The 16,402-nt window shown below is 40.4% G+C and overlaps 1 protein-coding gene and 1 long non-coding RNA gene across 2 annotated transcripts in view; both read left to right on the top strand.

The window, feature by feature from the left end:
• Positions 1-16,402, top strand: part of LOC116173018 (beta-1-syntrophin-like) — a 131,528-nt gene that overhangs the window by 75,205 nt on the left and 39,921 nt on the right. The gene's annotated exons all lie outside the window — the stretch shown is intronic.
• Positions 12,880-13,536, top strand: LOC116173019. The gene is made up of 2 exons (XR_004145831.1): positions 12,880-13,040; positions 13,098-13,536. It is a non-coding gene; the product is annotated as an uncharacterized LOC116173019 (long non-coding RNA).

Raw genomic sequence — 16,402 nt, forward strand, 5'->3', positions numbered from 1 at the left:
ATATTCTTGATTTTCTACCCAATTCAAAGCTTAAACCAAGTGTCTTCGATTCTCATTGGTTTTTTTATTATTTCATTAAATACGTAATAAAAAGCCAATTTTTGTTCAGTTGCTTTTTCGCTGTATAGGATTCTCAAGAGACATAGGTCTCTAGCAAAAAATACCCAAAAAAGAACTTTACGTGTTAGTTAGAGTGGCGTTGGGCAGAAGAATGTGTAATCTCTGGCCTCTGTCTATTTCCTGTACACTAGAACTACCGGTTCTAGTTTCCAAAGCGTGGGGCAAGCAAAGAGAGTTCGTATATCGTAAGTTTCTGGGCGTCTATTATTGACATTCACTTTAAGCAAGATGGTAAGGTAGGTACATGTGGCAGGGCGGGCCTGCTCAACTCTATAATACATTATGAAAATGGACATTCATTAGTAAAACCACACTATGCAGACGTCTAAAATAAATAGTTAAAACTTTCGATTTTTCAATGCAACATTACCTTAAGACAAAGTTTGAGATGGAATTTACAATAAATGTCCCAACGCAATGACAACAAAGTTGTGGAGATGCACCCCTGCTAGTTCCTGCCAGGGTCACATTCCCACGACAGTTGACTAAATTCTGGGGGAGCCGGTTACGCCAGGCATATGCCAAAGTATCAAGTATCCTTCCATAGTCCCTAGTCGTGTTTCGGACGTGGAACGTTCATTCTAACACTCGACATATTCTCCTAGCTCCGATAGATCTTCAAGGGAAATCACCAAAGTGACGTGGAGCAGCTTTAGATCGCCCGGGAAATAGACCGAGAAATAACGACAATTTTGTGCGGTGATTAGTAAACGTTTGTGACCGCAATTTTCTCTTTACAAAAGTTAGAACTAGCATGTAAACGTATATCATACGTCATCCGTTGAGCGGTCCCATCTATTTTTATGTCATTTTTCAAATTTTGATAGCACAAAAAACAAAAGGTATCATAATGTGACACCGTAGTAGGTCGTGAGTCAGGTGACAAATCGCTCCACAAAAAGGAATGTGGTTTTGGAGGAAAGTTGGTTATCGATGATAATGGGGTCATCCCGCCTTCATTATTTATTTCTGATCCACAAAGTACATTAAAAATCAAAAGACCCGTGTGTCCTCAATTTTTATTTGCGAGTAAAATAAACCCAAAATAAATTATTGAAAAGCTGTGTTTTTAGTCCGAATTTGAAACGCTTCAGACTAAATACGTCACAAACCTACAACCAATCCCGTAGAAGTGAGCTGGCAACCTTACGCGAGGGTCTGACGTTTGTCACATTTGACATTTTGAGAGGGATGTTTAACTGCATCTAGCACGAAAGTGACAGGTGCCTGTGACAGATGACGCAAGTTATAAATTCCATTCTCCTGCAATATTGCCAAGTCGTTATGTCATCTGAATGGTTCTAGGAGCTGATTGGTCGGGCTTATTACGTCACAGAGCCCGCCACAATCATATCGTTTTGAATAAACCTTTAAAACCGCACATGTTCATTATTTTTTTGCTAATCAGCCTCTATTTTTAAATAAACTTTTACAGTCCAATGTTTTATGGTTTCAGGTACACGCTTATTAAATTAAAAATTGCGGAATTCAACTATACTGTAAACCCCCATTGCAACACCGCCAGGGTTGCAAAATACTTGGATGGGTAAACGGTAAATCGGGCATTTCGTTTTTTCTAACACACGCTAATTTTTATTAAAATTTGTACGATTAGGCCATTAATAAAAACCCTTTCGTTTTCGGGTAAGTGAAATTCTAATCAGCGGAAACTAAATTTGTCTTCCGCGAAAATATTTAGCCGTCTCCGGGTTGGGGTTATTAACGGTACACGTCGAGATAAACACGTCGTATCAAGCGATCTTTTAACAACATCGAAATTTAACTATTTACGGGAAAGGGCGCTCTCGGATGCGAACCATAATCAATTACATCTCAATGAAAAGCAATGGTTGCTCGCCTCAATGTGTTACCGTAGTATATTCTTTGGTAGTAGTTAGTGGTATCTATGGAAATACTCGCGGAAATAGCGAGTACGGGCGAGGCCTACGATACTTACGTACGGGATATGACACCACGCCACTACATTTTGCTAGAAATATTGTAGTGTGAACTAAACGGGTGACGGGTCATTTCTTTATGGTGAAGCAATGCCGAGGATGAGAAGCGAGCCACCCTTCATTTAAAAATCTAAGTGTTGTTAACGTAATTTCGGCTTAAGCATTGGAAATAGCAGTTGGGACATCCCGTATGTAAAATTTTTAAATTGTCATTTTAATGTTAGTTTTTTTAATTGTAAACTTAGTAATTGTTTAAGTCATGTAATCGTAATTTCGAAGTAAAAAAAGCGACGAATTTCAGCTGCTAGCGCATAGCCGGTTAGCTTCAGGAAATAAAACCAATTAGTGGAAGTATTTTCAAAGCTAATTTAATTAAATATATATTATAATGTATATTGTATACAGGGTCATTCTTGACGAGCGTCAGTTAGAAAGATATGGAAAACCTTTGAAAATGAAGATAAACTGATAAGTTCTTTAAGGGTTTTGGCACATGATGAATTGAACTAAAATATTTTCAAAATGGCGCCACTTCCGGAAATACCGGAAGTAGCCATCAACTTTGTTATTTTAAATAGGGACCCCCTATTTTTTCTACATTTTCGCATTCTACGTCGAATTTGGAGTACAACGATACCCCATAGTTGACCCTTTGCTCCAAGGGCTTCGCCGATATTCAAGTTTTTGTGTCAAAAATTGAATTTGCAGGGGTAATTTTAAAAATTTATTATTCGAAAACGGTGAGAGATATTGCAAAACAGTTTTCAATGCTTTATTAAAGAAAGATCGAATTTTCTTATGGTATGCGTAACAGTCTAAAAAAGTGAGACTACGTCACTTTTTCAAAGCTCTCAACTTTTAAACTTTTAAATATCCGTAACTCCATTTTTTTAAATGGCACCTCCCATTTTGTTCTTCACCCTTGTTTTCCTTTTTCCCAGACCTTTAATTCGATGCAAAATGTCAAAAGCTGCTTCAAACGGTTTCCGAGATATTCCATGTTTTAGTTGCTTCTTGTGGAAAATTGATAAAAAAATTAAGTCGCTTGATGTTATTCTTTTGTTTTTATTATGATAATGTTTAAACGTCAAATTTTTCGCTGTTTGAACTTACACCACAGAATACGGCCTTCTCAGAATAGAAACAGCAATGTTACAAATTTGTATCATAGATATATAAATACCTAGATACAGCCATCCTTAACAAACGTACCTCGGTTTTTAAAAAACATATCAAAGAAATTTGTACATCTCTCCATTACTTTCTAACTAAGAAGAAACATGTTCTATCTCTTTTTATTGCATTAACCACTATGTCGTACGCGAATCGGACGCTTAAAACAAACTTAGCGCGTCTCATAAGTCATGTGACAGTTGACACATTTCACGATCGCGCGAAATCAAATCTAACTAAAAATATTCGCCCTAAACATGATGGGCGGTTTTTTCACTAAATATTATGTAATTATTGCGTTATCAATTGAATACGAATAAGATTAGTGCTTGCCATAATGATAGACGCGTCCATAATTGTTATTCCTGAAATAGTTTTATTACATAGAGCTACGCCATTCAAATTTGGGACTATGTTTACCTTGTTTGGCATGATGTGCTGCAGTGAATTCATTGCTGGCTTGCAGAATATCAAAAAAACCGTAAGTAAGTAAAGATTATGTTCAACATTTTAATTGCCTGGTTTTAGGCGTAATGGTAACGGAGATTACGTTGCGACAGGAAGTGAATTCGTTTCCAATTATCATTTTGGCCTATATGATGTTGATGCAGTGCGTTTGTATCATGATCACAAAGAAGGATCCGTGCAATATTCTTAGGAAAACGAGATTTATAGACTGTGTGTGCGTGCAATATCAAATTTTGGTCGCTACGCGTCTTGCCTACCTTTCGGCATATGTCCAATCGGTGGGTTTTCTTTTTGAAATTATAGTGCTAATTGTAGTAAGTAAGCTACACGTGTACATTTATTTAAAATAAATACAACATCTTAACAATGATATCCAATGTGATAATACTCATTTAGTGAACATTCATTACGTTTGTAAAAGTTCACAATCCGAATAATCACTGTCATTATTAACACTTATTTTAAAGTTCAGAAACATCAACCAATATAACTTCTCTTTTAAATTAATCACTTTCCACATGTTCACACACTTTCTTCCAGTTGTCAGCTGTAATTTTTTCAAATTCTTCATTTGCCAGCTTTCTAAGTAACATCTTCCATTTTAAATGTAACATTTCTTGCTGCTATGCGATTTAAATAAATAAAAAGGCGGTTTATTTATGTTGTAAAGTCTCAAATATGATAATTTTCTGTGCGATTTGTGCTAACAATTTGATTGACAGTTATAATAAATAATGCGAATCTTGTCTTCCATGCTCAGGGTACCTCTATAAAGGATAGCGCTATACGTAATTAATGTGCCGAAAGTGATGGTAATAGATGGTACGTCCTTTTGAACTATGTTGGGGTATGGCTGTATCTATGTATTTATATATCTATGATTTGTATTAAAGTCACTAAATATAGAAAGTACCGCAATCCATTGTGCTCGTGTGTTAGAGAGAGAACGCATGATTTTTGCCCAAAAATGGCGGAAGTTACCAGATTCTAGTAACTTTAATGTTAGGGATTGTTCCACCTGTTTGGAGATATCTGTATATATTTTTATAAAACATGACAGTACTATGAAGTTAGGTTATAAAAAATGACAGCTATTCAGATTTTATTTGTCAATTTTTTTAAGTTGGCAGCAAATTTGCCCAAAAATGGCGGATGATTGCGGTACTTTCTATATCTAGTGACTTTATTTGTATGGTATTTTGGCGGACCCTGGTGGGTGTACTGTGAACTAAAGCATCAAAATCAGAGTAGCGCCATCTGGTGACCAGCTTCTAAATCCATGAAGTAATTTCCCCAATTCGATCTAAATCACAAATATAGATAAAGAATACACAGTTGTTAAATTGCAAGTATATTTAGATACAATCACATTACATTATTTAACACAGACATCTTAAATAACATGTTTACAAATTACATATAAAACTCAGAAGTAAGTGCAACTTACGCTTTGTAGAAGTTAACACTTTGCAAAAAGATCCTTACGTAACGAGTTGTCCTACGAAATATTTGGTTTTAATTGCTGTTTGGACTACATATTTTTGTTAAAAAATATCTTTAGAACTAAATTTTTGTTCCAAGAGGTGATAAAACCGTTTCAGCAAATTGTCACACAAGTTTTTGACAACAAATGTTAACTTGATCCTGGTGCTTACTGGTTACTTGAGAAGCGAGGGTGGAAGTTGTTGAATTATCTAAAACGAATTACAATATAAGTATCTACATCTATATAAATATAAAACTCAAGTCTACACCCTTTTGCGCCTATAGGTACAGTTGGTAATAATTCTGCGTCAATTTGTACCTGTTACTTACCTTGCATAAATAGGAAAAAAATAACAGCACATTTCAACCCTCTTCGCGTTTCAAGCATAAAACAAGCTGTTTCAAAATGTGGGAAACGATGCCTTTTTGATATTTTATTGTTACAATCCGACACACAACACATTTTACGGTCACATAACTTGTTCATATTTTAAATCTTTCAAAAGTCAAAATTGACATGTGGAAAACCTGTGTACGTATAAAATCGACGGTAAAAATATTTCCTGTAACGAGCAAAATTACAGGTTTTGCAAAAAAATATTTGAGTCTGTGATAAATAGTTCTCCATACAACCACGGGAAACGCTGTAATCAGTGACAATTTAGCGCCATTTATGTTTCTGTTCTGTGAAGGTCTTATTCTGTGACTTACACTTCTGGTCAATAATGGCTCGTTTGGGTTACACTAATGAAGATTTTGTGAACTTAATATTAATAGATGGTGATTGTAATCGAATAGCTGCCAGGAGTTGTCGTCTTTTTTCCGAAAGATACCCTGACAAGGCGCAACCCACATAGGCTACAATTCGCAAATTACTACAAAATTTCAGGAATAACGGTACCGTTGTACTCCAAATTCGACGTAGAATCCGAAAAATTAAAAAAATAGGAGGTCCCTATTTAGAATAACAAAGTTGATGGCTACTTCCGGTATTTGCGGAAGTGGCGCCATTCTTTGTGCACTCGTGTCTGATATGTCAATTTCTCTTTGGATATCATTAAGCGATGCAGTTGGATTTGCAGCAAAATACACCAGTACAGTTATTTCCTGTTCTTCAGAGTCTACCACAGGCTTCCTTTTTTGTATTTTTGTTTGAAAGATACCGTTATTCGTGAAATGTTGTAGTAATTTGCGAATTGCGAATAAAAACGAAAGAATAACATCAAGCGACTTAATTTTTTTATCAATTTTCCACAAGAAGCAACTAAAACATGGAATATCTCGGAAACCGTTTGAAGCAGCTTTTGACATTTTGCATCAAATTAAAGGTCTGGGTAAAAGGAAAACAAGGGTGAAGAACAAAATGGGGGGTGCCATTTGAAAAAATGGAGTTACGGATATTTAAAAGTTTAAAAGTTGAGAGCTTTGAAAAAGTGACGTAGTCTCACTTTTTTAGACTGTTACGCATACCATAAGAAAATTCGATCTTTCCTTAATAAAGCATTGAAAACTGTTTTGCAATATCTCTCACCGTTTTCGAATAATAAATTTTTAAAATTACCTCTGCAAATTCAAATTTTTGACACAAAAACTTGAATATCGGCGAAGCCCTTGGAGCAAAGGGTCAACTATGGGGTATCGTTGTACTCCAAATTAGACGTAGAATCCAAAAATGTAGAAAAAATAGGGGGTCCCTATTTAAAATAACAAAGTTGATGGCTACTTCCAGTATTTCCGGAAGTGGCGCAATTTTGAAAATATTTTAGTTCAATTCATCATGTGCCAAAACCCTTAAAGGACTTATCAGTTTAGCTTAATTTTCAAAGGTTTTCCATATCTTTCTAACTGACGCTCGTCAAGAATGACCCTGTATATATATTGTAATTCCTCAAGTGGTAGTCGGCGGCAATCAGTTGTCGGCCAAACGGCGGTACAGGGGACGGATGGACGGACTCGAGCGCCACCATACGAAAATCATGCGCCTGGACGAGGCCGGCGGTAATCACGGAAGGACGGTTGGTCTCGGTACTCTCGGAGGTAGTCTCAGTCTAAGATGTTAACTGCAGAAATTCTGCGGTCAGGTCCAACAAATTGCGGTGGTACTGTGCCTAAAACAAAATAAGGCCTACGGCCGTGGCGGTAATTTTCCTTGAATAACGGTTGGCTATTGCAGCGGCAAAACGGTGTAACGATAAGTAAAAGAAACGGTACGTTAAGCTTAAGGCCAAAACTAAATGAAACTATAATTAAAAGGAAAACGGTACAGATTGACTTACGGTAAAAAACAAAACAGACAAAAGATCTAACTTACTTACGGTACTCAAAAATGGCAAAAGTAGTTACGGACTTAGTTACGGCAAGTAGAACGCAAAAGAGGATTCCAAAAATTGAGCGTTTTCATTATAAAGAAATCCCAATTTGGTAGAAGCGGAACAGGAAAAATCCAACTCGTCGCAAATTCAATACGAAATCGAAACCAATCAATTCGATTTTTAATTAATTACTCGGCTCCTGGTCGTGCTAAAATTCCCAAACATCTGGCAATCGATTTGTTAATTAAGCGCAAACAATTTGACACCGACAGCTTCTCAATCGGCACTTCTTTACTATAACTCATTTAATTAGTGCATGCTAATTATACATACTCGAAAGGCCATATAAACGGAACCTCATGAACTAATTTACAAAAATTAACTTTATGTTAATTGCAAGTTTTCGGGCACAGAGCCGGCTGACGGTTATCTAATTCTTGCAGGCACGCCGCCAACTGATAACGAGCAAAACAACTCGCTTCGGAACTTGTTCTATCCTTGCTTTTACTTATTATGGGGAACTAAAACGGCCTATAAACAATTAACGGCGCTGAAACCAAAAAATATTAATTGTCCATCTTCTCCAGGACAAGACCCTTCGGTGGTTACAAAAATAATTCCAAAATACCAACAGGAATGGTCGTAGGCGGACTAATTAATTACGGCCTCTCTTGGTCTCCATGGCATCGCGGAAAGTTACTATACAGGGTGGTCCTCGTAAACGGCAAACGCAATGCAGAAATTCCGGGTACTTCGATACAAGAAATAGTTTTTATCTGGTGAGATGTTTTTGTAAAATGGTGTTGTCGGACAAATTAATTGCCCTTGTTTATTAACAACACCACGTGCAAGATAACGAATGCAGGTATACGGTCGACGAAGTGGTGTTTCTGAAATCGCTGGGGAACAACGATACTGAACTTATAGTACCATGCGATCAAAATTGAGTTGCTGTCAAGTCACCTTTGGAATTTTTGTTTACACGGTACTTTTTTTTTATAAGGCTTTTTTCGGGGATCTAAGCCCATTTAGCCACGGTAACATACTATGGGAAGAAACAAGGACACTCGCTTCTCGCCCAGAGATCTATCAAGGCTTTTCAATGACAATACTGTACACGACCATGGTTAACGAGGAATAGGGTGGCACAGAGGATAAGACAGCGGAAAACAGAATTTTATATGAATTTATATACGGTCAAATATTTAGTTTGATTTTATGAATAAAATCCACTAGCAGATCAAACACCCCTCGGTCGTTACTTCTTAATACGGTGACTATATTTAATGGGAACACAATTCCCTTGTTCTGCAGTCCTTCGTACAATTTATATGTATGTGTTTTATTCAAGGGACAGTTAAAAAAAATGTGATTAAGGTCTGCAACAGGTTCACCGCAAGCACATTGCGGGCTATCCAACACTTTGATCTTGTGCAGGTGCGCGGGAAATCTTCCGTGGCCAAACTTCAATCTGGCTATTATGACGTCATATCTGCGAGAGACAACGTTTTTGGAGTTACTCCACGGACGAAGTGTTACTTCCGGATGAATTAAGGCATACTGTGTGGGTTTTATGCTATAAGCATTTTTCCAATGTACTGTCCATTGGGTCTTTAAAATATCGGACTTTGCCACACCTATATAATCAGATTTTGCAATTTTGTTTTCGAAATATACAGGGTGATTCCTATAGTACCTGCCACCGTTTGGGAGCGTATAGGGGGTGCCTAGGGGAAGTCTTTTCATATAGGACACTTGGGGTCGGAAATCCAAAATAAGGGCGCCAGAACCAAATTTATCTTCTGGAATTTCACGCCTGTATGTAGGCAACCCAACCGACCGACGTTTCGCGCGGAGCGATGCAGAGCGAGTTAGCGCGAGGAAGCGACATGGGAGGGAAGGAGGGAAAACGACAGTCAAAAGCAATAACGTTTACAAGTGTTCAACGTGGCCACCGTTGTTCTCAATGCACTTCCTACATCTAGCCAACCACTCCCCTCGAACTCGCGTGAAGACTCCTATGTCCTGGCGAACAGCCTCTCCGGCCATGACGACGCGCGCAATTAAGTCCTCTTCGGATTCGACGGGAGTCTCGTAGACGTGCGCTTCCATCACACCCCACAAGTAAAAATCTAATGGGGTGATGTCGGGCGAGCGGGCAGGCCACTCCACCGCACCTCCACGGCCGATCCATCTGTCCGGATAGGTTTGGTCCAAGTGTTCCCTCACCTGCCGCCCGTAGTGAGCAGGGCACCCATCGTGCTGGAACCAGTGGTCCCAGTACAAGTTCACTGGAACATCCATTAAAAGTTCTGGTAGCACCTCGCGCAGGAAAATCAGGTAATTATGGGCATTTAGACGCGGAGGGAGGATGTAAGGCCCCAGTAGGTTGTCCCCCAGGATGCCAGCCCAAACGTTTAAAGAAAACTTGTCCTGGTATCCTCGCGTAAACGTTTCATGAGGATTGTGCTCCGCCCAGTAGTGGCTGTTACGAGGATTGAAGGTCCCCTCTCTTGAGAATCCTTTCTCGTCAGTAACTAGCACGCTCCTCAGAAAGTTCGGATTAGCTTCTTCCTCCTGGACGACTAAGTTGCAGAATTCCAGCCTCCTTTCATGGTCACCCGGCCGTAACTCTTGCACTTTCTTAAACTTATAGGGGTGTAAGTTGTTGTTGTTGGCGATGTTCCACACTGTGTGTTGACTACAACCCACCTGATCTGCTACAAGTCGAGTGCTAGTACGCGGGTTTGCCTCGAAACGTTCCAACACATCCTCCTCTAAGGCATTTACCAACGGGCGATCGCGATCACGGGCGCTAGTGGGCTGCGAAATAGGAGGAGGTCGGTGTAAACAAACAAACTTTTCGAAATGGGTGCTTAAATGACCCAAGTATCGATGTGCATCACGAATCTGTGTGTAAAGTTAAGCCTCCGTCAGCTTACCTGCAATTGCCCTGTCTCGCACAGTCGGAAGTGAACTTCTTGAAAGACCTGTCTGCAGGGTAACTGACGGTTTGGATACCGCTCAGCGTACGCTCGTCGTGCAGCTCGTGCGTTACCATTTGCCAATCCGTACATGAAGTGCATGTCCGCGTATTCCGTGTTAGTAAAACGTGCCATAGTGTTTATTCACTTGATACGCGTCGTTGCAGACGGGATTTCGTGGGTTTAAACAAAATTCTGATCAAGTGTCAGCCACACATCGCCGCCTGAGATCGCTCCGTGTGCACCGCCGGCCGGTTGGGTTGCCTACCTACAGGCGCGAAATTCCAGAAGGTAAATTTGGCTCTGTCACCCTTATTTTAGATTTCCGACCCCAAGTGTCCTATATCAAAATACTCCCCTACGCACCACCTACACGCTCCCAAACGGTGGCAGGTACTATAGGAATCACCCTGTATCTGATTTGATGGCTTTCTTTGCCAACATGTCCACCTGCTCATTAAGAAGAATTAATACCGCTGTGCCCTTTAATCCAATAAAATTTTACATTCCTTTTAAACTTCAGAGCTCTTAATGTAATGTTGGAAACTATAGGGTTTGATTGTAATCTTCCTATCTTATTGTAGTTTTTTAAAGCTTGCAGCACGCTAAAACTATCAGTCATGATCGCCACCTTATTACTAGACGCGCTATCCCCACAGTGGAGCAGTGCCTGCCAGATTGCGTATGCTTCTGCTGTAAATATGGATGTAGAATCGTTTAGTTTAAAACATCCTTTCTCTTGGCTTCTCGCGTTTACGAATGCGCATCCACAGCCTTGATCACCCTTTGATCCGTCTGTATACAAAATTATGTGATCCCTAAGTTCAGCTGTAATGGAGGTGTGGAGCTTACGATCGTGGTCGGGCTGCCCAGTGTACGGTGGAAAAACTACTTCGAGGCCCTTTAAATATTCCCCAAACGCTATCTCAAAATTACTTAGTGGAAAAATGCTCGAGTTAAACGATTTAATTAATGAGTACGCTTCGGTTAAGGGTGGAGAACTTTTATTTTGCCAAAACCTAGAACATAAATCCAAAACAGTGAGATTGTTTACTTTGGAGTTAGCGTTTATTGCTAGGATTTTAGCTACGTATTTGACTGCCAAAAACTTGCGACGCAGGTGTAGCGGGGGTTCTTGTGCTTGAATTAGCAACGCATTTATTGGTGTCGAACGCATGGCTCCTATGGCTAGTCTCAGAGCTTTATTTTGCATAACGTCGATCCTTTTAAGTTTATCCTTGGATGCATTGCCGTATAAAGTACTACCATAGTCTATTATACTTGAACTTCCAAAGGCGACTCGACAGCAAATCATTTTTGATCGCCCGTTACGAAGAATGAAAAATAAACGAGGCTGTTTTTCGGGTCGATTGAAAAAGCGTATACGATTGCCGTGCTAATTTATTACGAGCAAGTTTTTGCCGAATATAGAAGTTTTTTACGTTACAAGTTTTGCGCCTGCGATACCTCAGTTAAGAAGACAAAGTCGTTGTCCAGTTTTCTGTTTTGAGCAAGTGTTGTTTAATTAAAAATCCTACCCCCCGATCAACCATGATAATTATCGGTTAACCTCATCCAACAAGTTATTGGATTACCGAAGAACTGTGAGTTTTAAAAGTTGTCTGGACCAAATAATTTGGAGTTTTTTTTTTATTTGCCCGTTTTGTATACGGGTTGTGTGTTCAAAAAGGCACTGTTAGCCTTAACTTTTTCTTACAGGTTTTTGTATTTGATTTTTTTATCATGATCCTCGAAAAGTTAAGACATACAATGTTAGCAAATCATAAAACGATAAAACTGTAGAAAACAAATAGATACATCGTTTTCGTGTTTGTAGACCTTGGTGCTAAAATATGAGTCGTATTCGCTTCCACCTAAATAAGTGTCGTTTCCAAAGTCATCTTGCATCTAAAATGACGTACTCTAAAATTGTTTTCTACGTGGCATTAATCGTTTCCCACCAATAGAAGACATTTTTCTCTGCATACAACTCTATAAACCATGTACCTATTAGAAATAAGACATTTCCCAGAACGTTAAACTCATCCCCCGCCTTAATAGAAATTGAAAATATTGTTTTGACTTCCTAACAATCTTAATGAATGATAGATACCATTAAACTTGAAATATTTGAAACTTTGAAACTAAACAATTCTTCAGGTAACGCCAGATACAAATATGGTAAATACACAACGCTGATGCACCTGGTTACACAATCATAGTATTAACGTTTTTAATGCGTTAGAAAGGAGTAGGGAACTCTCTATCCCTCGAGAAGATTCCATCGTTGTTTTTGGTTCGAAATCGCCCCTGTAACACGAAGTTTAGTACGTGGAAATAATCAGATTAATTTCGTTCTTTTGTTGACCATGTGTAAATGTAGTAGATCATTCAAAATATGACGGTAGTAGCTACTTATGCATAACAAGGTTGTAAATCTGCGATAAAGTAGGTAATCTCCCCATAGGTATAAAAACGGATTAACCAACAAAACAGACACCATTCTTCTTAACGCATCGTCTACATCCAGAGTCATGAAGGTAAGTCATTTGTTAATTCACATTTCCTAGTTATCTCTTTTATATTATTTGAATTAGAAAGTGGCATTAATTACGCTGATGGTGATAGTTGTATTTGCCGTCTTTATAGACCAGGCTAATGCTCAAATTGACTGGGCGTGCACTGCAAGCTGTGCAATCTGGAATGCTTGTAAAATAAGGAATATGTATGAAGGTGAAGATGTAGCCGAGTGCGGTGATCCTCCGCAAGGATGCAACTGTGATGTTATAGCAACACGCAGATGATGTAGTAGTTGGCAGATAAGAGCATATCTGGGTGTTGAAAGATTCATTTTTGTTGTACGTAGATAGTAACATTTAACTTCACTTCACTGTTAAATGCATCACATTCAGCTTGGGTGTGAAACACCCATGGAATGTCATGCATAAGTACTAAGTAGCCTTACTCTTCAACTTTATTAAGTATAATATGTACTTTGTTGTACTTTTTATTGAATAAATGCGTTTGTTTCGTTTACGTCTACGTGTTTAATTAGTAGGTATAGAATATAGATCATTTAACTCACATATTGGATGAAAAGCTTTTTTTTTTTTTTTTATATTATTAATGGGAATTAGGGAATGCCTATACGCACGCCCCCACTTGGGTCTATAGTGGAGGCAGTGTGGGGCTTGCACCCACTAAACCCCTTCTCCCTAATTCCTCTACATAACGTCCGGCCAGGCATCGCCGAGGGGCATTCTTCTGGCCATATGCATATTCGCGTCTTTACCCGTTTACCAGGCCTTCTTTCTCTCTGGTACCCACTATTTTCTGGCAGAGGCTATTAACTAAACGCCACTTTTCCTCGTCCGTGCACATAATGTTAATCGTGTTCTGCGGTGTTAAAGTTGTGCCTATGGCCCTATTGATCTCTGCCCTTTCACCATACCACCTCGGGCATTCGTAAATCGCATGCGCCTTGTCGTCCACCAATCCACAGTCTACGCAGTCTTCATTTCCTCTCTTCCCGATCTTGTGTAGGTATCTCCCATTTTCCCCGTGGCCGGTTAAAAATTGCGTGAGGGTGTAATTAACTTCGCCGTGCCCGCGACCTATCCATTGTCTAACGTCCGGGATGAGGGTTTTCGTCCAGGATGTCCTTTTATCCCATTGCAGTTGCCACTCCATGCATGTCCTCTCCTTTCCCCATTTATTGGCCCTCGCCTTCACCGCAATTTCTGCCGGTGGTATTCCGGCCACTACACAAATGTCCTCGGTTGCAACTGTCCGGTACGCGCACGCCACTCGGATCGCCAACTGTCTTAATATCCTATTGATAAGGTTCCTAGCATTCCCCCGCGCCAGCGCACTCGCCCACACTTCACACGCGTAAAACAACACCGACTCCACTGCACTACACAGTACACGCCTCTTGGAAGCCCTAGCTCCTCCTTTGTTGGGCATTATTCTATTGAGGGCCGTATAAGTATTCATGGCTTTGTCGGTCACATACCTAATGTGCTCTATGAAAGAGCCGTTCTTGTCTATTACGACCCCCAATACTTTAATAGCCTTCTCCGCTTGAATCACTTGGCCTAGTATATTCAGCGAGACCTCGCCCAGCCTCCTCCTTCCACACAGTAGCGCTACCTTAGTCTTTTCCGGTACCATCCGCAACTTTTTTTTGTCCATCCACCTTTTAATTAGAGTTACCGCTGCCTGTAATTTCTGTACGGCTGTCTGCATATCCCTATCTGCTACCATTACTGTAATGTCGTCCGCAAAACCAAGTATGGACACTCCTTGCGGAACGCGCAGCCTCAGCACTTCATCGTACGCTAAGTTCCACAGTGTGGGCCCTAGTACTCCCCCCTGTGGTACTCCTGCTTTCGGGCTGAACTTAAGCAGGCCTCCTTCCGGTTTCTGCACCTCAATAATCCTGTTTGTAAGGTAGCTCTTTATAATCTTAATTAGGTACGGCGGTGCCCCTTTTTCCTCCATTGCTCTGACTATATCCGGGTGCGTGACTGAGTTAAATGCGTTCTCCACATCAAGCGACGCCACGAGGCATATTTTCCTCGTCCTGCGTGTCCCGGTGTTGGCCAAGTTTCTAAATTCCGCTATCGCCTTAATCGCCTGCACCGTAGACTTTCCCGTAGACTTTCCTTTGCGGAAACCGTATTGCCGATTTGCGATTTTACTCCCAGTGGCCGCCTCCAACCTTTGCTTAATGACTTTTTCAAAAATCTTCCCAATAAAATCCGTTAAGCATATGGGTCTGAGTTTTCCGTTGCCCTTGGGTATGAGCACCAAGCGGGATTGCTTCCATTCCGTCGGATAATGGCCTAATCGTAGGTATTTATTCGCCAGCTTGCTCATAATTTCCGGTACCTTCATAATTGTCTGTTTCACCACCACCGCTGGCACCATATCCGCTCCTGGAGCCTTGTTATTGGGTAGCTGTCTAGCCATAGCTATCACTTCAGTGTCGGTGACCTCCTCGAAATCGCCGTCAGCCGTGTCGTCTAGTGTCATCGCTTCTCTATTGGGGAAGAGGTCCTTCATCAGTTGGTAGAGAGTCTCGTCGTCCCACCCTACGAGGTGCTCCCTTCTTTTGAACTTTCCGGCCACAATTTTATACCCGCTTCCCCAGATGTCTTGGTCTAGTTCATCGCACAGCTTCTGCCAGCAGTTCTTCTTACTTTTATTTATTGCTTGTTTTAGGTCATCTCGGCAACTCTTAAGGGTAATCAGCAATTCCGCGAGCGGTTTGTCTGCCTTCCTTGCCCTCGTCACCTCCCTTCTCTGGCGTATACACTTCTTCCTCATCTGGGCGATACTGTCATTCCACCAGTAGGTGCCTCTCCCTTTGCATTTTCTCAGGGGCATTGTGGCTTCGCACATCCTTGTTAGCTCTGCCCTTAGCTGTCTCGCGTCTGGGATGCTCCTGCCTTTGAGTTTCTCAATTTCATTTAATAATTTATCTATATTCAATTTGTTAGTGTTCCACCCACTCGTTGGACCGGCGTCTTCAACCTTGTCTTTTATTTCCGATGCCAGTTGCCATGTTATATAGCGATGGTCACTTAACGTTTCTTCCTCCTTCACTTCCCAGTTCGTAATTCTCTCCCGCAGTATTTCGGAGCACCAGGTAAGGTCTATGTGGGAGCACTTCTCCCCGCGTACGAAGGTTGGTGTCTTCCCCCTATTCAGAATGGCGAGGTCGTAAGTGGCTGTCCATTCTAACAGGGTATTCCCTCTCTTGTTTGCTTTGGTCGAGCCCCACACTGGAGAGGCCGCATTAAAATCGCCGGCTAATATAGCACTTCCCACACCAAGTTTTCTCATATCGTTCCCGAGTTCGTCCAATCTTCTAACATATTGTTCCTCTGTTTCATTT

This window comes from Photinus pyralis, unplaced genomic scaffold (genome assembly GCF_008802855.1).
Source record: "Photinus pyralis isolate 1611_PpyrPB1 unplaced genomic scaffold, Ppyr1.3 Ppyr1.4_LG6, whole genome shotgun sequence".
Taxonomy (NCBI): domain Eukaryota; kingdom Metazoa; phylum Arthropoda; class Insecta; order Coleoptera; family Lampyridae; genus Photinus; species Photinus pyralis.